Raw genomic sequence first — 25,009 nt, forward strand, 5'->3', positions numbered from 1 at the left:
TATGCTGCACCAACGTGTATTATTTGACAGCAAGTGTGTGGTGGGAAAACAAAGCATACAACTTTGTAAGTACATACAGTAGGTGCAGGCCGTGGTGTACCATCTCAGTATGCTAAACAGTCTCATTAATATTTAATTTAGTGCAATGGATATGGAAGGGAAGTGTTCTCGGTAACTAATTGGTCGGGTTTATAGCTGGGCCTGAATACAATCACTTTAAAAGTCTTAAGAAATCAATTGGGGCACCATACGCCTACCAGAAATTGTGGGCAATCAGAACGGAGACTGAATATTTAAAACGGTACACAGGGAGAGTGCACCTACCCACTGATTGTAGAAGTTAAGCAAGTAAGCGTAATAACAAAAAGAAGGTGAGATCATCGATATATCAGCGTAACAGAATGCACAACATCGCAGAGGCCAAGAAAGAAGAAACCTCATCGTCTATGTAGTTGTGATCACGTGCGAGCGTAGTAGAGATATTTCATATACCTTATTCACATCGTCTACGCATCGACTATAACGCACACAAAAGATTAATATCAAATTCACGTTAACACACGCACACTGCCTGATGTGAAAGCTATGCAAAAGGAGCGGTTGCCCATTGTCTGTACAGTCGTGCGCACATGGCTTTTTGAGACGATGGTATACACATTACGCACCATTTAATAGATCTTGATTCCGATAAAATTCACACAGTAATATTCTTCCTCAATGTATGTTTTCACACGCATGCTGCCTTCAATGAGAGTCATTTATGAACGATGAGAGCTCATTTTATGTGTAGCCATGGCCACGTCGTACATGGAGAACAGTGGCATACAGTTTACTGACTGTGTGACCTTTCTTCATTGGAAGAACGTTCACACGATAATACTTATATACAGTACACACGAAAACACGCTACTTATTAGGTATGAAATGTCCGAGTTACAGTGAAAGCTAATTGTCTGTGCGGCCACCAACGACAGCCCATGGAAGGCAATGACTGATGCGTTTCACACAAAGAAATCATTAGTTGATCCTATACAAATTGCTGGTAAAATAAGAAAGGATCACCTCTAATTAAATAATGATAACATCGGCAGTCCTAAAGCTAAAGGCTAAAGGTTAAAGGCTGATGATTCAATGCTTGCACGATCGAAATTCCATCAGACTTTGCTCTCCATATTGAATTTACCAGAAGTATAAAAATTAAAGTGCATTATAACACTTCGCTACTATTAACAGACTTACAAAAAAAAGTGATTAATCAGTTACTTTTGTAAATAACTCATTCTCGTACCTGAAAGTGACGCTCTGACGGAGCGACCGTTCACTTAAAAAATGAAGATGCGATGTCGAACGTGGCATACAGATGAGGCAGCATCGACTTTCTGTTCCACGGTAGAATAAATTGAATCATTTCCGTGACCAAACATGGCACAACACATTTCAGACTACTGTATATCTCCGTCATACCTATTTTATTCGCATTCTTTCCCAGAAACATAGGTAGTTAACAGGTTGACATTACACATCCATTTATGGATGCATCAGCAAACATTCATATTCTTCACTCACTCCACGCTATCTACATGGTAATAAAATGCGGGCACATAATGGAAAAAGGGGGTATGTGAACTAATTAATAACTAAACCTGTTGTCCACTATCTTCCTCAAGAGTCTACTGGTACATTAAATAGGTAAAGTTATTAAAAATATAGTAGTACTGATACAATTAAAAATGAAGTAGCACTTGTATAATGCCAGTAATACCAAAAGCCGCAGTAATGTAACGGTACATATGGTAGCCTGTCAGCGTTAATGTAATATTGTAACTATCATCTTATGCAGATCTCAAATGAGTGGGTTAATTAATGTTTTGGTTAAATGAACCTCCTCCTTCCATGATCATGGCCAAATGGTGATTTTTATCCACTGTATACAAACTCACTATTACCGAGATACGGAATTGAGTCGTAGTTCGATACAGACTGATGTATCGAGATATTATGGTTCTGCTAGATCTTATTTATTCGTTGAGTATACCAACTGTGCTGATCTCACCTTGCTAATCGTTTAAAATTAGAGTGAGGTTGCCTGCGTACGCCTCACCTGCACTCTTCATCAGTAGGAATGTAAGGGGTTTAAGGGTCAAGTGTGCACGCCATTCCTTCCTCCGAAGATGGTAGGTAGAGACTCCGACTGTGGCAGGTGGAGGTCATGTCCCTGCCTAAGCCGGGCCTATTTCTATCATTTCATAATGTCTCTGCGCTCCAGTCCCACGCAAGTAATTTACCAGCTATGAAAACTGAAACAGCCAGTGAGAGTACAGTATTAAACCTGCCTTTAAAACGAAACTGCCAGTCGCTCTCCTTGTACAAAGATCGAATGTTCATCACCTGACATATTGTTAAGCACTCTAATAGAGGGGGAGGGGATGGAAGTTTTACGCTTAAATGTAATCGATGTTACTGAACGCTAATACTGTTTGTATTACTTTAGAACTTTAACATACATGCGGTAACGTGTCTAACCGTCACCATTATATTTTTATGGTACTTAAGTACAGACGCTACCACAGCAATGATACTTTGTGACGAGATATCTAATGCCTTGTATCACTTGCACTATATATTATCTTACTATACAAAGGAAGTTTTATCATGTTCCCAATACAATATGCAAACACCCGACATGACCAAAGGATAAGATCGTGTAACTCCCACCTGAGGCCTAAAACCCTAAACGCGTATTCTCAAAGTAACTGAAACAGTAATAATACATCTACATATATAACTGTGATATAAAACGTGATGTACTAAAATAAATTGCTAAGCTCGCAGCTCATAGCTTTTGTTAGCTATACAAGAGACTGTGGGCTAAAATAAAGCTGATGAAGCATCATTTTAGGGGAGAAGATTACCGTCCCATGACAAGACTTTTAATGCACTTTATCGGTAAAACTACGTATTTGCGTAGTACCGAAGTGTAACTTTGCACTGCAGTATTATGACGTGTAAAGAAACGAAATTATGAAAGGAAATGCTGATGTGCTTGACGGATAAATAAAATTTTTAACGTGAACATTTTGATCACTGAAGCACTTTTACCAGGCACAATGGATCCTAAAATTCGATATTTCCACGTGTATTTGTCTGTATTATTCTTCACAGTACTTTTGGCTGATATGTTGGCATCAGTTATATACCATGCATGTTTATCAACGATTTCACGCCGGCTTTTGTACCACAGATTAAAGAAAGCAAGAGTTGTATATATTATTTATCAAAATACGTAGAACTGTTTCCTAGAAGAATACAAAGCACACATGGCACATGATCTGACTCAGAGGTTAAAGTGCATTGTGAGTGGGAATATGTTGATGTTTCTATGCAAGTAAACATTATATTCCCACAGCTAAATCGTGTGCATTACTTGCCAAAACTTATCATCTAAAACCAATATCAAAGTCACTTAAATGTGTTAGTAAGCCCCAAACAAAGGAATCAACTGTATCTCCCAATGGACAATTATAACAAATTACCTCATGTATTACTACGTTCCAACAAATTTGTAATAGATTACCCCATGTCACAGCAAAACTGTAAGAAATTGTCCCTTACATCGCCTTATTTACAGCAAAGTTGTTACAAAGTGCTCCAAAAATTATGTCATTACAGCAAAATTGTAGGGTGTTACCTCAAAATCCGCTCTGCCACAGCAAAATTGTAAGAAAATTATGCAATATTACAACAAAATTGTAACAAATTGCCCAATGTATTGAAAGTTTATCGTCATACCTCCTTGCCTACGGACGCCAGATGAAAGTTGATGTCGACAAGCCCTGAATCAAAATTGCACAATGGATAACTGGTGGAAGAGCTTGAGAGCGCTACCTAGAGAGCGTGTCCTTTTTGTACGATACTAGACAAGGGGCTGGAGGGCTCACACGCTGATGTGTGGGTCCCTGCATTCTATAGCTTTTGTTTTAGATAAATTCCTTTAACTTGACTTCTTTGTGATTTTTAATGTATGTTAAAGATTGATGACAGTTGATTTCCTGTTTATTTTAAACATTATCACTCGACTTTACAGCGATAGCAGCAATTGTTTCAGTTTACAGATATTACAATTTTTCAACTTATAGCTCGGGTAATTTATATACTAATCTGCACGCACATTTCTACGGGTAAGACGGAATTGCGTTGGCCAAATGTATACCACCAAAGTCTCCCAATATTCTACATGGGACATTCACTATGTGAGGAGGATAACGGGCAAACTGGGGACCAGACACTTTTACACAGGGGGTCAGTTTTGTTAAATTAACGAGATCATTCATTTCCTTACACAATCCGAAGCTGGAAATAAAAGAATTAGCACAAATATTCAAATACCTCTCTTCCGTGCGTGAACATTGAGACAAACGCACTGAGGGCACGTCTGCTCACTTACCCGTCTTCTGCAACACTCCAGAGTATGGTGGGCACCCGGAGGTCTTCCTGGGCCCCGGTGGAGGGGGCGGTCGAACCAGTTGGCCGTGACCAACCTCTCCACCCCAAACATTGTGACACTGGAAAGTCTTTGACTTTTACCTGCCTGTGCTGTCTCTCTGATCCCCTAGCCAAGAGTAAGGTTGGCACTACTATACTACAGAACTACTTCCCAACAAAGATTTGGCCACCCTTTACCGAAAGGTGGGCGGGTGATTAGGAAAGTTCATGTGCAGGTTCACATCCACGTACAAGAAATGCATAGTACACGACACATATAAATACGTATTATGAAACCTGACACATTTCTTTCCACCCGTCCACATGGGTTCTGTTGCACCCGTGGCCGGCCGCGACGTGTAATAAAATTGCCTGCGGAGCCGCCTCTGTTTCTACTTCCCGGTGCGAGCGAGCAGCGAAACCTGCTGTTTATAGAGCGGAAACTACTGTACCGTTTCAATATAGTAAAATACCTTATACTTCAACGTGTTATAACAAATCGTAACAAGCTACGCCAAAATGTAACTAACTGCTCTACAAATACACATACTCCACCTAAATAATAATAACTTGTGGCATACTTCAATGTGCTACTCGAAAACCATCGTAAAATACCCTGCACATCGCCATGTTGCATTTTGCTATTTATTGTACCATGAAGTCAACACGACTTACGATAGGTTTATGTAAAATGACGAAGTATTAGGTGAGAAATGTGTTGTAATCTCCACTGTGCGATGACATGTCAGCATTATCAGCAAAGGATGGCAAATGTTTTATACTGCAAGATAATGTTGACTCCCCATCTTGGTGGTCACTATAACGAGTGGATGGCCATCATATTGAGATGAGACAAAGACCAGTTTTGACAAATAAAGAGTTTTGAAGTGGGGATAACGTTGTTTAGTTTAGTGCAAAAATCAAGAAAAGTCTAATACATACAACGTCCCCAGTGCTATATTAAGAAAAGACTTAAAAAACGGTATTTATAAAGAAGAGACATTTAAAAATTGAATAATATATATACATTTTTTATAATGTACCCGTAAGATAATAATTTCTCTGTGTAAGTTTCGAGTGCAAAGAAATGTAACAAAATTATCTAAAGAGACGACAAGATACGCTCTTTTGTTAATTTTTTTAGTCGTTTTCACTTCTTCTCTTGTCTTGGTTGTGTGTAGACGGACATCTTTCGTGTGCTGGCAAATGTAAGCATATTTGTAATAATTAAGCGTATAATATATTCATTTAATGTTATTGTGCACTTTTAATTTGTAAGAGGTGATCCCTGATTTCATGTCCGCCTTCCTTGAATTAACCTGCATTCAAGTAATTTACAGATCAACAATCGCAGTGGCCGATGCAGCCAACGGCGCCATTACGTGGCGATATTAACTTATAAAAAATTAGCGGAAGCGAAAAACTCGCCCGCTATTAACATAATATTCATTTTTCTCCACAGCCGCACGAAGTTGCAGAAAATACGTAGCTTTAAGATTCTTATTTTCAGTACCATAGCCGAGAGCCAGAGCCAGGACCCTGACTACAATCCAATGGTTAACGGAGGGAAGAAAAAATACTCTCGCGCGTGTGTGGGCCGTAATTGTAATTAATAACTGAAGATCTTTTGTTTTAAAGTGAGCTGACTAGCCGAGGAAATTAATATGAAAAGTTTATTACATTGTTCAGCTTATATTCTCATGTTTTAAGATTCAGCGAGTCTAACGTTCATTAACGTAACAAATAATTTAAGATTAATATTGTTAAAAAGGAGAACTCCACAAAAGCATTTAATCGTAAATCAAAATTGAATGAAATATAATTTTTATTGAGGCCATCCACGTAAGTCGGCAACAATAAGAAAATAATAATAATATATTAAATTACGACGGCCGACGGACGCGAGATTGGCGCCCGACGTTGGGCCCGATCGAAGAAAAGGCGAAATTTATTAAGTCTGATTCTATTGTAATGAATGTAAATACGTATGTGCCTTATTGTTGTAAAATATTAATGCCGATATGAATTGTTTTACATGTACAACAACAAAACCACTCCCTGAGGAGATCTGGAGAAGAAAAAGTGTAGAAAGAAAAAGCATTTCGATAAAGAAAAATAACATCCGTAAGGCCTATTGTGCAAGCATCCCGTTTAGCTCTGTGCGGAATATCGAACCCATGTGCACAAGAGATACCTTCGGTGCAAAAATAGTAAGTAAAGTGCAATTTTAAATTGTATTTGTGTATTCATATGTTTATTTTTCGAGGGGATAATTATTCGTGTGTGTATCAGTGTTAAAGATTTGTCAGTGGCTTAAACTGAATTTATTATGGGTAAGATAGGACAAGCTAAAGCATCCGTACCAGACGAACAAAATTTTGTTAATATGGAAAGTGAGGATCATTTGCAAAACTTAAACGAACCCCAAGCCACCGCCTCGGATAACATAATTTCCGAGCGGGGGGCGAGGATCTGTGGACGGTGAATGACGCTCCACAGCAGAATGGGAATAGAATAACATGAACTCCACTGCCTGGGCAGGGGGGGGGGGCAATCGAGTGCTACATTAAACGGGGCACCAGTATGCTCAACGATTGCAGATCAATTTGCAGAATTTCTGCGCAGGTTAGAAGAAAGAGATAGGGAGAGAGATCAGAAATTTGCTCAGATGCTCTTTGAGCAAGAGCAACTAAGAGAACAGAAAGAAAGGGAAAAAGAAAGGACGTTAGAACAGAGGGAAAAAGAAAGAGACGAAAATCTGGCTCAGATGCTACGTGAGCAAGAGCAGCGCAGTGAAACGAAACTAGACAGTAGCCGAAGCGAACTTGCCGAGATGCGGGACGCTTGCAAAGAAATACCGGATCTTGTGTAAAGCTTAGCCGGCGAGATGCAAAAATTACAGATATTGCAGGCTAGGCTTGAACACAATGTCCAAACTTTAACCACCCGCGTGGATAATGTGGAGATAAATGCACGGAAAGGTATTGATACATATTTGGATGTGCAAGCTCAAAAAGTCGAAAAAGAATTTAATGAATAGCTAGAAGTAAAGGATCGCGAAATATCTGTGAAGATTGAAAGCGACGTAAAAACAGCTGTGGAGCAAGCGACTGCGGCCGCGAGTGTAAATACTGACGCTAGCGCTGCCGCACTACAAGCCGAATTAACACAGATCAAAGCCCGTGTGACAGCGGAGTTGCCGAATTGGCAACAGGAGGTCGCGTGGAGACTATCTGCGTTGGAAAGCAATGTAAACAGTGGCGGACAGATAATGAATCCGACTCCGCCTACTGGTTATTATAATAACGCTGACGGTATGCAGGGTGCGAGTGCGCAACCGCAACCTAATGGGAATTACGGGCACGAACAATATGCGATACCGTGCGGCGCACATCACGAAGTAATGAATGCCACAGAATGTAGCAATCAGATGTGCAAAAAGGAGGACAATGTGATAAAACACAGGACATTCCAATCCTTCAATAGCGAAAAACGAAATGTCCACCCCGTGGTATTTATTAAGAGCTTCAGGAATGTATTTCCCAGAACATGGACAGAAAGACAAAGAAGACAGTTCGTGGTCTCCTTTATTCAAGGTGACGCGGCACTGTGGGCCACCGACGTGTCCGAAAAATGTCTAACGATGCAACAGTTTGAAAGTTCTTTCTTCCAAAAATTCTGGTCCGATAGCGTCCAAGAAAGACTACGCAAGGAATTGTACAGTCCAGAAATGTACAATCCTAAGATGGGAACGTTATGCAAATATTTTGAAAAGTATATAAAGAAAACTAGGTACTCGGACGAGCCCATGTCCGATCGTGAGATAATCAGATTAATAAAAATGAAGTTACCCCTCGAAATTAAAAGATATTTTATCAATGTGCCGGAATATGATATAGAACAATTCATGGAAATAGTGGATTCTGTTGACTTATTGATCGAAGACATGAAAACCGAAAACAAGTGGAACCATGCAGGCTGTAATCAACAAAAATCCGATTACAATGGCAGCCACAGTAACGGTAGTAACTTAGTACCAAATGGTAACGGGAATAGGCAAGAGCACCGGCAACAGAATCGAGGCACAAACAATGGCAATGGTTATAACGGCAACGGTTATAATCGTCAAAATCGGAAGAGACATCATGATGGACGCATGACTAATGGATATAATGGTAACGGCAATCCGCAATGGCGGAACAACCGAAACCAGTGGCGTGGTTGTAATGAACCGACACCACAGTGGCAACAAAACACAGCGCCACAATGGAACGCCAACCCAGGTCCATCACTGGAAGTTACAACCGCCCACCGCCAAACCAGAGCCATACACAATATCAAGATACGCCATCGGGGAGGCAGGGCGGCCAACTCAACAGTAGCAACAACAACAACCAGAACCACAATGTGAGGTTAGTGGAAGTGACAGACAACTGTCAACCCACTAATGCTCATCCATTAAACTCAAAAAAAAAAAAAAAAAAAAAAAAAGCCACAATACGCTCTTCGTTGTTGGCTCCAGGATGGTGTAGTGACGGCACATTCACGGATGACAGCCATAAACTTTGTATGCTGAGATACAATGAGGGAATAACAACAGAAGAGGAACTTGTAGGCATACCGCAAAAGTGTAACCGAACCGACAAAAGTGTTGTACAGGCTATATTGCAAGAAGATATGTACGAAGCACCAATTCAGATAATAGTCGATTCCAGTGCGTCAACCACTGTCATGAGTGCAAATTTTTACAAGTACTTGAGTCAAAATAATAGAATACCAGTATTGCCAGTGGAGAATTGTTGTGTAACAGGTGCAATAGGTGCACAATCTCATATCATAAAGCACCAGGTGCAAGTCGAGTTTACGGTAGGAAATGAAGCAATGAAAAGCTCGTTCCTAGTAGTTAAGGGATTAGGTGTTGCTTGCATCCTGGGGATGGAATTTTTACGCCAGAAGGACGTAAAAATCGACCTCTTGTGCGGGGGAAGTAAGCCTTATGAATGAGGGTGGACGTGTAATTTTGCCATTGTTGAGGACACGGGAAGTGCACGGTAAATATTGCCGGAGCTTTCAGTCTAGATTCGAAGGAATACAGGTAATGAATTTATATTCTGACTTAAGTACAAGACACTACTACTACTACTACTACCTGATCAGGCCCAGTGGACCGCACGCATCTACAAGTTTCCTCCTCCATTGTATTCTGTCCATTGCTGCTATCCGCCATTCGTCCACATCTATTGGCATTTGTTTTAAATCTTCGCGGAGTCCATCCCTCCAACGCTTCTTGGGTCTCACTGGCGGTCTCTTTCCTGTAGGTGTGGAATCCAGGAGCTTCCGAGGCCATCTGTGATCCTCCATCCGGGCCACGTGGCCGGCCCACTGCATACGTTTGGCTTTGACAGTTCCTGCTATGTTGGGCTGCTGGTATAGTTCCTCAAGCTCTTGGTTGTATATGATCCTCCATTCCCCTATATCTGCATCCAGAACCGGACCGAAGATCTTCCGAAGCACTTTTCTCTCAAAAACAAGGATCTTATGGAAGTCCTGTTTCCGGATACAGCCATATAGAACAACAGGCTGGATCAGGGTTTTTTACAGTCGAATCTTGAACTGTCTGGAGAGAGATTTGGACCGAAGCAGTTGTGCTAGGCTGTGGTAAGATCGGTTTCCTGCTTGTATTGTGGCATGGATCTCTGCTTCACATGACGATTTCTCAGTGAAAAGTGCCCCTAGGTATTTGAATTCATGCACTCTCTTGTAGGAATGATCCCCAACCTGCAGTGATTGTAGATGATCAGCAGTCTGACAATGACCACGCGTCACAACGAGGTACTCTGTCTTAGCTTCGTTTATGCTTAGCCCAAATTTGCTGGCAGCCTCCTGTAGTGCTTTGGTCATTTGCTCCAACTCTTCTTCCGACCTAGAGAGTAAACAGATGTTGTCTGCATAGGCTAAGTATGCCAGTCTCTTTCCTTCGATTTCAATCCCTTCGTTCTCTTGGAAGGTCTCAAGGGCAAAGTTGAACAGGATAGGGGACAACCCATCTCCATGCCTGAGTCCTGTAACAATTTCAAATTCCTCAGTTACGCGATTTCCCATCTTCACCTTTGCATGTGTCTCGTTCAGACAGATCTTTATCAGATTGATGAGTTTCTCTGCTATGCCAAACTCCCTTAAACAGTTGAGCAGGCTCTTGCGATGTATGCAATCATAGGCCTTCTTACAATCAACGAATAAAATATGCAAATCTTTACCATATTCACCCAGTTTCTCAGTGAGCTGCCGGAGACTGAAGATCTGATCTACTGTTGACCGTCCTGGCCGGAAACCTCCCTGGTACTCCACAATCACCGATTCTGCCACTGGCTGAATTCTATGTATGAGGCAATTCGACAGGATCTTATAGCAGATGTTAAGCAGGGCGATTCCTCGATAGTTGTCACATTTCAGTTTGTCGTCCTTCTTATGTATCGGACAAATCAGAGCTATTTTCCATTCTCCTGGTAGTTCTTCTTTGGTCTATATTGCCTGTATCAGTCTTTTTTTTTCTGCAAGTTTCTCTCCTCCTGCCAGGATCATTTCAGCCTGTATTCCATCTTCACCTGGACTCTTATTCTGTTTAACGTGTTTGATTCTAGTTTTTATCTCATCCAGGGTAGGTGGGGGATAGTCTGCATCGTCTGTAATTGGGTAATGGAAATCACACCGCAGTTCGGGTTCATCACAATTTAGCAGCTGTCGACAGTACTCTTTCCATCTCTCAGCTTTGTCCCTATCGTTCGTCAGGATCTTATCGCGGGAATCTCTGACAAATTTTTGCTTGGCCTGGTGACCTTTGCAGAGGTACTTCACCCTCAGAAACATTTCCCTCCTCTTTTGTCCTCTGAAGTCTGTTTCTGCTTCAGTGATGATATTCCTTATGTATTTCCTCTTTGATCTTCTCAGAATTGCTTGTGTAGTCTTTCGGACCTCCTCAAACTGTGCTTAGGTCTGTGCCAGATTTTTCCCCTTCAGCCATTTGTTTCTGGCTTCCTTTCTCCTTTCCAGGGCATCTGCACATTCCTTTCCAAACCAGATCTTCTTGCCTACTGGGTTTCCTATGAGTGTTTCCTTTGCTGTATCCCTAACTGAGCTCTGGATGTTTGCCCACATTAGTTCGAGGTCCTGATTCGCGTCCACTAAGTACAAGACAAGCATATTATAAAGAGTTTATTACTGAAGACAGAGAGGAAAATGTGGTGTCAGTGCCAGACACCACACTTGCTAGGTGGTAGCCTTTAAATCAGCCGCGGTCCGTTAGTATACGTCGGACCCGCGTGTCGCCACTATCAGTGATTGCAGACCGAGCGCCGCCACACGGCAGGTCTAGAGAGATTTCCTAGCACTCGCCCCAGTTGTACAACCGACTTTGCTAGCGATGGTTCAGTGACAAAATACGTTCTCATTTGCCGAGACGATAGTTAGCATAGCCTTCAGCTACGTCATTTGCTACGACCTAGCAAGGCGCCATTATCAGTTGCTATTGATATTGTAAAGAATGTACAGACAAAAGCCACGTTAAAGTATTCCACCAGTTACATCCTTTTTTTCTAGTCTAACTACCTTGTCCTGTTCCAGACCTCACGCCATCCTGCGTGAGCTTAAACGCGTGCCTTTCGGCTTCCTCCAAACCCCGTGGGTTGGCTCTTGCCAATCCACAACAGAAAAAAGGAAACTGATAGCCATGAAAGTCGTGGAGCCAGAACATTTGACTGAAGCACAACAAAACGAATTGACTCAGCTACTTACAGATTATGAGAATGCGTTTTCGGAAATACCCGGTGTTATCGAGGGCTACACCTATAACATCGAAGTGGTACCTCACGATGCTTTCTGTCACGCAAACTACACCATCCCGTGGTCAAAGAAGGAGGCAGTTAGGAAGGAAATAAGAAAAATGCTTGATTGGGGAATAATTGAACCATCTCTGTCCCCGTACAGCAGTCCGCTCGTGGCAGGAGCGACAGCGGACGGCGGTATACGTCTTGTGCTTGACGCGCGCGATATTAACAAAATAATTGTACCGGTCAGAACGCGACCAGAAAGCCTGGACGAACAGATACAGAAGTTTTACGGAGTTAAATATCTGACCTCTGTCGATATGCGTTCGTCATATTGGCAAATCTCACTAACTCAGTCATCAAGAAAGTACATTGCCTTTGTGTTTGCTGGCAGAAGTTACCAGTTTAAAGTTCTACCATTTGGATTAAATGTTAGTGCAGGTGTCTTCATTGCAGCGCTCGATACAGTATTAGGACCAAATTTGTTGGACCGAGTAACGTTGTATGTCGATGACTTATTAACAGCTACTCCCGATTGGGAAAGCCACATGGACACGCTGAGATGCGTACTAAAAAGATTTTCTGAGGTGAGCGTAACCGCAAACCTCGCAAAATCCAAATTTGGCAGGGAGAGAATAAAATTTCTTGGTCATGTAATATCACCTACAGGTATTGTGCCCGATCCGAAGAAACTGGCAGCAATTGAGAACTTCCCCCCTCCTAGAACCAAGAAACAGTTAAAGGCATTTCTGGGTCTAGTGTCATTTTTCAGACGCTACATACCTGATCAGCTTTTAAATGATAATACCCTGTTAAACTTGTTGAGAAAGAATACTCCCTGGATATGGAATGAACTGTGCCAGCAGTCATTTGAGCAAATACGACAAGCCCTTCTAAATGATAATCTACTGTCACATCCTGACATGTCAAAGGAATTTTGCCTTGCTACAGACGCTTCCACTGTTGGACTAGGCGCTTGTTTATTCCAAATTGATGAGGAAGGTGGAAACAAGAACGTAAGAATAATCGGTTTCGCAAGTCGAGTGTTGTCAAGTTGTGAACGATCATATACAGTCACAGAACTCGAAACACTAGCAGTAATATGGGCCATGAAGAAGTTCAGATATTATATGTACGGAAAAAATGTAAAAATTTTCTGTGATCATCAGGCCTTAAGTTTTTTGCTGACATGCAAGTTAATACACGACAGATTGACTTGGTGGGTGCTGGCGCTGCAGGAATATCAATCTCAAATAATATATATAAAAGATTGTGACAACGTAGTACCTGATGCTTTGTCACGGTTGCCGCAAGGTCTGCCTGAGCTAACAAAAATACTAGAACAGGCTACAGAGTAAAAAATTTTAGTCATGAAAGACACTACTTCTCGCAAAAAGTTCCTGCAGGCGTGCAAGCAACTGCCTAGGTTACAGGACGAAGATCCCGCCTTGGGAAAAGTCAAACAAGGACTCCTAGCTTCGGGTGGAAATCAGATAGGTAGCCATTATTCTGTGCAAAATGGGGTATTATATTACCGGAAGGATGTTAACAAGGACTTGTGGTGTATCTGTGTACCGGAAGTATGTATCAGTGATTTAATGTGGCACGAGCACCTTTCGTGGGGACACGTGGGCACTGAAAAATGTGGAGCACTTCTCGCAAGACAATGTCATTTTAAGAATATGAAAAGAATATTTCAGAATGTTGTAAGGACTTGTGTATTTTGTCAAAGGACGAAACCTACAAATCTGCCCACTGTAAGTGAATTGCACCCTGTTGTTCCTAGGTATTAAACACATTTTTGTAGCTCGATTTCACCCTGAGAGCAGTCTTGTAGAGCGTACCTTTAAAGACTTGAACAGCTTCATTAGAACTTACATTCCGGATCGCCACACCAAGTTGGCAAAATACGTTTCGACTTTTGAGGAACTCCACAATAGATTGCCACATTCAGCCACCGGTTATACTCCACTAGTAGTCATGTTGGGAAAGAACGAAACCGACAGTTGGCTGTCACCATTACCGACTGTACCACGACAAGTTTTACCTCACTAACAGATTATAGCTGAGACTTTATATAATTTAACGAGGTGCGCGGAGCGCCGAAAGGAGAAGCATGTCAAGAAGATAAAGAAGTTAACAGTGTATCAACCAGGTGACTTGGTGCTAATAAGGACTCATCCCAAGTCATCTCTGTTAGTGAAAAAGAATAAGAAATGGCAACCGGTGTATGCCGGGCCCTACAAAATCATAGACATACCACATGGGTATAGCTATTTGTTGGGTGACGTAGAATCGGAAGAGATCAGAGGACTCTATCCATACAAAGACTTAAAGAAGTTCGCTCAGTAGAGCAACGTTCACATATGTGAGTAGCAGGTTAAGTTTAGAGTGTATTTTTTTCTGTGTGTAAATGTTCAGATTTTAGCGTAAAATTTAAAGACAATGAGGCACAGAAGATTAGTGCGATTCAATTTAGTAGATGTTAAGGAATAACAGTATTTTTAAGTAATTGCATTTTAAAAGAAAAATGAACATAGAATACTTCACAAATTTCATTTTTAAAAATGCTTTAAAAATATTTAAAAAAAAAGAAATTCAACAGCGTGTAATGATGAAAGAATTTCTCATTAGTGTGTCATGAATATTTTTGAACTGTAGTAGTAATTCAGTATTATAGTGTATATGTTGTGTCATGTATTTATGTCTATACCGATCCTGAAGTATGCTCAAGCATAATTTACTTAACAGTATGACTGCAGGTTGTACATCACCCAAGGTTCCTCATGTGTTGTGGACAAGGTAAAAAGCTAATCAGTAAACGCGACTAACGCTAAGCGCTGTTAAAATATATTGCCATCTGCTGAGTCAGAGATTTGCACGAATTTATCGTGTAAACAAAAGTCTCAAATGTAATACTAATCTAGGAACTGGCACGCTAGCCCTAGATTACAAAATGTGTAAAATAATGCGAGAGGCAAAGTTTTGTAAAGTCGAGCCTGGCTCTGGAGAGCAAGTACGCAATGAGTAGGCAGACATGACATGGGGACTTACCTCAGATGAGACGGAAATACAATTGTATAGTCAAAAGTCTGAAGGCAAGTACGACTCTGTAAGTGGAAAATGGAAAGAGGTAATTAGTGCCAGAGACTGGCAAAATCCAGCATGACCCAAAACCCAGTTCAGACTGAATGAAATAAATTAGTGTTCGTGAACTAATCGAAACAGTTAATTTAAGCAGAGTAAGAAACTGTGAAGGTGAAACTGTGATAAGGACAGTGAAGTTGAACGTTCAACAGCGGTGAAGACGCCAAACGCCAATATTACGCACGAAAAGCTATGTATTTAATAATAAATGTGAACTGTTAACGTGCAGTGAATCCACAGTCAATATTTTTTGGACAGACTGTAATTTCAGTGAGTACAATAATGGGAGATTGGAATGCGATGCGTAGACTGTTATAAACAGCGACCGCCGAAACGGCGATTGTTTGTGCTAAGCTCGTATTGGGACACTCACCAGTGCCAGCGAATGCGGCGAAAACATAAATTATCTTATCAAGACAAAAAGTGACGTGTAATGGGAACAGTATCGCATCAGAGGTGCATTCACGGTAGAAGATCCATGTCATGTATTCTGCAGGACAAAACTGGCTTGACACTAGGAAACTGGCGAAAACTTAACAACAACTGCCGCACTAATAAATGCTTCTTTCCCACTAGCGTAACCATCTGCAGCGGGAGGGGAATATTACGTTTGTTGCGTGTGTTTCATGTACTAAGTTGGAGATGCGTAGCGGAGCTGACTCCTGCCACTCCGCCACGCCCGGCCGAGACAGAAGCGCATCGCCAACCGTGCAGCCGATCAGCTGATTCTGACGTTCCGCGACGGCGAAAGACACGCTGGCGTCGAGCGGGCGTTGACCTCTCCGCAGCCGCCGCGAACACCGAGCACCGAGCACACGAACCGGCGCCGTCGCGAGCTAAACGTCGCGGCGTAGATCATCAACGACACCGCAATCAATAACGACGATATATAAATTGTTATAACGACCTCATTTCTTTGCATAGTGCAACGTAAAATTTTTCTTAACGTATGCACATCCTGTACTCCAACGACATTCCAGAAACAATTAAGTGAAAGTAACCTAAGCAGTTAGTCTGTCGCTCCGCCGAGGTTTTCCCCAGGGTTCCCCTACGGCCGCGTCAAATGGGGAGCGAACAGTTGACACCCCTGGGACTGCTAAAATTACAGACTAACTCATGATTGTATACCTTTGAACACTGCAGAAGCTGCAACCCCAAAAAGAACCAGCCAAAATGAATGTACCAACATAACTGTCAAACTAATTGTATTCTATGTCCTTTTCTTTTGAACATGACTGTATATGTAACCAATTGTGTATTATATTGTTATGTGAATAACTTCATCTGTATTACTATGTGTGCAAGAAACATCATTAAGCACCATGACTAAAATATACGATGTGACACATGTAGACTGTGAAAGAAAAATCTGCGTGTGGACACTGTGGACATGAAATAGGAAATATTTATGTCATTTTTTATGACATAAACATTTCGGGGGGCAATACAGCGTCCCCAGTGCTATATTACGAAAAGACTTAAAAAACGGTATTTATAAAGAAGAGACATTTAAAAATTGAATTATATATATATATATATATATATATATATATATATATATATATATATATATATATATATATATATTATATTGTACCCGTAAAATAATAATTTCTCTGTGTAAGTTTCGAGTGCAAAGAAATGTAACAAAATTATCTAAAGAGACGACAAGATACGCTCTTTTGTTAATTTTTTTAGTCGTTTTCACTTCTTCTATTGTCTTGGTTGTGTGTAGACGGACATCTTGCGTGTGCTGGCAAATGTAAGCATATTTGTAATAATTAAGCATATAATATATTTATTTAATATTATTGTGCACTTTTAATTTGTTAGAGGTGATCCCTGATTTCATGTCCGCCTTCCTTGAATTAACCTGCATTCAAGTAATCTACAGATCAACAATCGCAGTGGCCGATGCAGCCAACGGCGCCATTAAGTGGCGATATTAACTTATAAAGAATTAGCAGAAGCGGAAAACTCGCCCGCTATTAACATAATATTCATTTTTCTCCACAGCCGCACGAAGTTGCAGAAAATACGTAGCTTTAAGATTCTTATTTTCAGTACCATAGCCGAGAGCCAGAGCCAGGACCCTGACTACAATCCAATGGTTAACGGAGGGAAGAAAAAATACTCTCGCGCGTGTGTGGGCCGTAATTGTAATTAATAACTAAAGATCTTTTGTTTTAAAGTGAGTTGACTAGCCGAGGAAATTAATATGAAAAGTTTATTACATTGTTCAGCTTATATTCTCATGTTTTAAGATTCAGCGAGTCTAACGTTCATTAACGTAACAAATAATTTAAGATTAATATTGTTAAAAAGGAGAACTCCACAAAAGCATTTAATCGTGAATCAAAATTGAATGAAATATAATTTTCATTGAGGCCCACCACGTAAGTCGGCAACAATCAATAATAATAGTAATAATAATATATTAAATTACGACGGACGTGAGATACACTAGTGCACTCTAACAGTAACTTAGATTAGTAGTTGTGTCATGTGTGTTTATGATACTATAGAACAATTTTCTACATACTTTGACAAATAATACAAACACTCCTTGACTTCTTCAATACATGGTACAAAGATCGAACTAACATCATTCGTTAACAAGTAACTCATATCAGCAGTGCCAAATGCAAGTCATGTATACGCCACAGCTGCCAGAAGCGACTCGACTTGGTTGCCTCCTTCTCAGTACGGCTTCAGACACTGCTGTCCCACCTACACACGCGCAGTACCCTGCCAGCCCAGCAGTCAGTGGGTTTACTTCTGGGGACTGTGACAGAGGATGCCGTGGTTACTCGTGAGGCCAGCCTGTCGTATCTGGTGCGCCGCATTCTGCCTCTGTCTTTGTATCGTGCACTTGTTCACGTTTATTATTTCTAAGAACTGCGAAGTGGCAGATTCATTGGTTTTCATCACATCTGAAAGTATACCATTTATGAAACCTCCAATATGATTAGTGATGACTAAAGCTTGGGAGTTCGTTTTGCAGTGGAGGGCCGGCCACAGTGGCCGAGCGGTTCTAGGCGCTACAGTTTGGAGCCGCGCGACCACTACCATCGCAGATTCGAATCCTGCCTCGGGCATGGATGTGTGTGATGTCCTTAGGTTACTTAGGTTTAAGTAGTTCTACGTTCTAGGGGACTGATGACCTCAGAAATTAAGTACCATAGTGCTCAGAGCCATTTGAACCATTTTTGAACCAAAGACACGTTTCGATCTTTCCTTACACTGAAACCTAAGACAAGAAACATAATTAATAATGGTCGGCATCTACCTCCTTAAAGTGTGAAAAACTGTTTGAATATAGCAAACGGTAAACGGACATGGGTCCCTGAAAGGTGTTAGAGGAACTTTACATGAAGATGTCAGGTACTAGTCCCTTCAAATATTAAACTAATTTCAGTTAAAGGAGATAAAACTGGCGCTATCCCCTTTTAATGACTAAAAACAATTAATACAGAAAAATCGGAAAATAGATGCAGGGGTCTAGCCCCTTCAAATATTAATGTAATTTCAATATGCGGAATGTAAAGTGGCAACTAGACTTTTCAGTGACAAAAAGAGTCTAATCAAGAAAAACCGGTCAACTATTAAACAGATTACACTGTAGGAGAGATAAATTGGTCGCTAGCCGTCATTTGATCTGACGTGATTTGAAAACAATTAACGGGTCTAAAAGTATCACTGGTAATAAAACAGCCAGAGAGCCATTAGAAACTTATATCAGCTCACCTTACCAACACAGTGCCACAAGTGCCGGAATTACTCAGCGAGTTAACAGCCGTCCAAAACACAAGGGTGGTGCCTGGCATTGGAATGTCGCTACTGCCCACAGCAAAATAGCACAGAGATGAACAGCCCAAAGGAAAACAAGCTAAGTCAGATTAGGATCATTTTTTCAGGATAGCAATTTTAAAGTTTCAAGATTAGCAAAAATACACAAATTGTCAAATTTAATAATGGTAGGGGATGTACAGTTGTGCTCAAAAGTATCCGAACGACCTGAATTGCATATCGCCTGATTAGCATGCAACCCGCATATCGCAGCTGTCTAGCAGGTCCTCTAATCGCTCCTCGGTATAGCCGTTGGACTATTGAAAATAGTTCCAACAAGTCACCACTAGAAAACACTGCTCTGTATCGCAATAACTCAAGATGTAAAGTAATACCACGATACTACAAATATCAGGGAACACCTTATCGCAGATAAGACTGTCCTTAAGGTTTGTAAGCTCAGATGCATTACAATAAATGACAGACCTGAAATGTTAACACTCTTCTTATTACGTCAGATAGGTAATGCACATAGTAAGTTCGTCGTAGTCATGATTTCTTCTTCATAGTAACATACCGTACTTATTACTTAACACAAAATGACATTAAAAATTTAAATTACTCACAGGCAGCTAGTTGGGAATATGTATGAACTTCAAATGACACGACGAACCGTCTCTTTCTGCATATGGATTCAAACTCAGATCATGCAGACTAAGCAAAGATTTCGTGACTGACGGAAACTAACAGTCATTCCTGACTGGCACACAGAGAGTGATATGCCTCGATTTTAGGTAGTATCAGTTAGGAAATATCAACTTTAAATTACAAAACGAAATCATTTTTAACGTACTCGAATTCCACCCATCAACTGTTGTTCGTGTAAACGAATTACGAGAGATGTTAAATATTGCTTCTTCACAAGTGACTTACTTAAAATGCCGTGAGGTAAAGCTTTGTGTTGGACAGGGGTTCGAACCCAGAACCTATTCGGATTGTAATCAAAGCATAATCAACTGTGACATATTGTTGTTGATTACACACAAAGAAACGTCAGCTACCGAATTTTTCTCCACCAGCAGCTCAGAATCAAATCCTTGAACTTACAGTGATCTCGCAAATAGTTCTGGGAGTCAAAAACGTCAGCTATCGTTAGTGTTGACAACGAATGAAAATACATTAAAAGTCAAAATTATTATCCAACAGCAGATAGATGTTCTCATTTTAAAGCTTGATTATACATAATGAAAACTTTATTGCTGGGCCAGGATTCAAACCCATTCATGCGCAATATGTGGAGATGCTGAAGAATTTACAGTTTTGAATAAACAACAAATTGTAGTCTAGCTGTATTGCCATGAAGGAGTCAAATTCCGCGTTGAGGGCGGTCTGAATTGCAGTCCCAGTTCAGAACCAATTTTATCGACGTACAGAAGCTAAAAAAAAGATGGAATAAGCGTCCTGTGACCCTGCATAGCGTTTGTTTCGTAACTAGAAACAAATAACTATTATAAGAAAGGTTACCGGTGATAAGAGTTTCTACATGTTGCCACTCCTGGCTCTACTGTGGTTCAACCTAACGTCTACTTGGTAGAGAAGAAATATCATGTTTAATGTGTATTTCAGACCACGATACCATTACACCTTCTTCACTTGGCGTTGGCAGAAGAGGATAGAATCTCTCCCTCCCTGTCAAAAATAATTGGCAGTAGTTGGAATCAAACCCAGACCCAAGTATATGAACCTGTCATCAATCCAACAGACCGCCAAATCGTCCTCTCAGTGACTCATTTTTCTACCGTAACGCCGTTGCGCCACACTGGATTAGAATTCTGACACGCAGGTTCCCTGTAGTGGTTTACAGCATGTTCAGTACATTTATTTACTCGGTTGACCAAATCGCCATGAACCAGCTGCCTCGGCTACCCAGTACATACATTCGACTCTATCTTGTAATCGCCGAAGTAAAATCATGTAACTGCCACCTGCACAGAACTGCCATCACTGTAGAATGGCCGGCCGCGGTGGTCTAGCGGTTAAGGCGCTCAGTCCGGAACCGCGCGACTGCTACGGTCGCAGGTTTGAATCCTGCCTCGGGCATGGATGTGTGTGATGTCCTTAGGTTAGGTAGGTTTAAGTAGCTCTAAGTTCTAGGGGACTGATGACCACAGATGTTAAGTTCCATAGTGCTCAGTGCCATTTGAACCATTTGAACTATAGAATGCAGAAATTTAAATGGGAAGTGTTCCTTTCTACTTGAGCTACTCTATTACGCTATATGTTTGTCGAAAACGTCGTGCAGTGCAAGAGGAAAGGTGTAACTGTCTGTCTCTCAGGAGTCTAGATCCGTCCATATGCATTATCTCACAGCACTGAGGAATGCAAGAGTTCTAGAGGAATTGTTGTTGACTTCTGCAACTGCTGTAGCTATGTGTCAGCTGGTAGCGTCATGGTAAGTGTCGCGAGTTTGAATACATTCACTGCTGCATTTGTTAAAACGCGATTCTGCTGTCTGCTGAGGTTATCAATCTAATGGAACTTTGAACATAATTCCCTTCACTTCTAAACACAAAATAGCAACGTTTGGATAAAGGGTTAAGTTCTGCGACATTTTGTTCTTTTCAGGTTTAATAGACGGCCAGGCAGCAGATGCAACTCCAAACCTTTGTATTAAGTATGGGGAGAGCGCATCGTGCCAAAATACGTCAGAAAAGTATTTCCTGCATTAGCTGTCGTGTGGTAGTAGAATTTTTATTTTCTTCAAACCTTGTTTGACAGCCTTAACTCAGAACAAGTTTTCTATACGCATGTAATCAATAAACTGCATGTGTATTGTCAGACAGTTATAGGTAACATCAGTGAATTCGCATATATCGTTGATGATTAATTTGTCTCTCAGGTTTACTATTGTTTTAACAACACTAAAAGAAACCTTACGAAAACTGCGCACTGTGGCATTTCATAAACAAAGATATGTAATCCTGGAAACCCAAAATTTGTTTCGCAGTAGTGAAATGCGGCGTTACCTGTTGTGCAGCATTGTATGTTTTTCACCATTGCACTATGAGCCGAAAGTATTTTCTTACGATTTCTTTATCGATGTTTGATCTGACTGCTTGTAGATCTTTCACAGGAGGGATAAAAACTTCACAGTCAGTGTGACTAGAACCGGGAAGCATAACAGAGAGTTTTTCTCAGGTCAGTACATTACCACAGAACTAGCGAAGAAATATGTGCCTTCACTTCCTCTTACGAGGCGAATAGTGGCTAGAACTCGTAAACCGCTATTTAAAGGACGAGATTAGTTGCGATTTCAGAGTACTATGACTTTCGTGGACTGAAAACCATAAATTTACAAAGTTTTGTTACACCTCAAATAATAATAACTCAGATTATTCAATGGAAATGACTGAAAAACTCAAGTGAACTTTGAGGCTTAATTCCGTGAACACCAGTAAGTAACTTGTCGATCACAGAGTTGCCAAACGTACCTTGCCTTGTTACCAAATCTCAGTTACAGTACCAACAAGAAGATGACGAACAGATGTGTGCTTACAGCGGGCTGGGAAGTGACCATAGCTGGCGTCTCAAAGATGCGGCTGCCACGGGCTGGAATACGTAATGCATCTGATTCACATTTCTGTAACTAGTTTTAGAGACTGGAGTAGAATTACGAATAATACTCAGAACTGACTGAAAACTAAGCATCATAAATCAGTAACTCTCATAGTTGTTTTTATATTCCTTTCATAAGTCTACTCAGAACTAAGAAATTCATTCATGGTCATTTTCTTGCCAGGTCGATAGTCGAGCACAACAAACAAATAAAATTTAAAAAAAAATGTGTGTATGTGTGTGCGTCTGTGTGACAAGAGAGAGAGAGACATTAACAGAAAAAAGATTGAGAGAGAGACAGTAAATAATAGTTGTAAAGAAATTGATCATTGTATGTAAAGAAACCTTTCATAAAAATGACACGTTCCACATCATTACGAAATGTCGTATTCATGATCTGTGGAACAAGTATTAATGTAATCAGATCTAATCTAATTGAATCATATCATATTGCTGACTAGCCATGAAGAGCCAGGAACTGCCGAAATTTTCGCCAATATCAGTAACCAAATCTAAGCTTGAAAATAAAAGACAACAGTTTTTGTAATAAACTGGGACTCCAATCAAGACTCTTTCGTCCCTGTTAACTAACCACGAAAGATGTCTAATATACTTCCATTCAGAAGTAACAAAGTGTGCATGCTTTTTAAGATGAAGTGCATGATGAGAAGTTCTGTGATGGAGATACGAACCCAACTCATAATCGGATTGTTAATTAAGTAAAATGAAATGTTACGTTTCGGTTTTTCTTACCAGCTGATAGGGGTTTGAATCTAAAATAAGGATACAAATTTTAGTGCCTGAGCGACAATCGAACCGCATCTTTATCATCCAACAGTGAGACGTGTACGTATTTAACCAGAAATAAAGACGCCTATAGCGACTGTTGACAACACATGAACAGACATTAGAAATGCACTTTTATTTTCACTAGCAGGCTGGTTTGCACGTGAAAATGAAATTATGAATATTTTTGTACTGGATCAGGATTCAGAGCCACTTATTTACTTTTGTAGGAGACCTAGGGAAGAGTGCCGTCTTGGGAAAAGGAACGAAATTATTGAACTATACTGTTCCGAGAGATTCAGATCCTCCCAAGAGGAGATGCGGAATTCGAATCACAGTCCAGTACCAAATTTTTCAACGTCTGTAGTTCAATCAAGTACAAATAAAATAAGAGCTCTGTTCCTTTAAATGGCTATCAGTTCATGAAACAAAATAAAATTTTCTAATGTAAATAAGTTTAGTGGCGACAGTATTTCTGTTTATCATGGCATCCGCCTATGTCGTTTCCCAACGTAAACACCCTCTGCCCAGTTGGTAATGAAGGAACGTGATGTTTAATACGGATTCTGGATTATAACGTCTTTCTCTTGAAGTTACCAGAGGTAAAGTAAATCTGTCTGTGCGTCTCAAAAGTAAAAGTCTGAACCCACGCGTTGCACCTGTGATAGTTCGTTCCACCAGACCATTGTGGCCACATATCCCAGCTCAAGGAGTGTGCTGTAAAGGAATATGTGCTTAGCTTACAAAATGCGAGTCTATTAAATGGTTAAGTAGAAGCAAGCTTCTGACGCGGAGATTATGCTATTCTCATGTCAGCAGGATGTAAAGACTCTTTTAGGCATCATAGCCTCAATGTGAAGCCATTTTGAAATTTTCATTAATTTAGGAAATTTCTTAGTTCGCGAAAATCCAGTGTGAAGTGTGAAGTTACCGGAAAATTCGATTATTACCGTCACTGTTAGTATCATTTTCTTCATACCGCTGTTGGAACACATTTGCTTGAAGATCTTTTAATGTCTTTTGGTGATTATAGATGTTGTGTCTAGACAAGACAGTCTAGACACAAGGCGAGGAAGCCGAAAGGGCACGCGTCAGCTCACGCAGGCTAGTTTAGGTCTGAAACAGGATACGTAATGAATGCTATAAAGAAAAGTACGTAGCTGCTAGATTACTTAACTTTATTCCATCATTTGTGTACAGCATTCTTGATGATACAAGTGAGACTCTATCTTGAAATGGTTAATGGCGCCTTGCTAGGTCGTAGCCATGACTTAGCTGAAGGCTATTCTAACTGTCTCTCGGCAAATGAGAGGAAGGCTTCGTCAGTGCAGTCGCCAGCAAAGTCGTCGTACAACTGGGGGGAGTGC

Source organism: Schistocerca nitens, chromosome 1, assembly GCF_023898315.1.
Source record: "Schistocerca nitens isolate TAMUIC-IGC-003100 chromosome 1, iqSchNite1.1, whole genome shotgun sequence".
In the NCBI taxonomy this organism is placed as follows: domain Eukaryota; kingdom Metazoa; phylum Arthropoda; class Insecta; order Orthoptera; family Acrididae; genus Schistocerca; species Schistocerca nitens.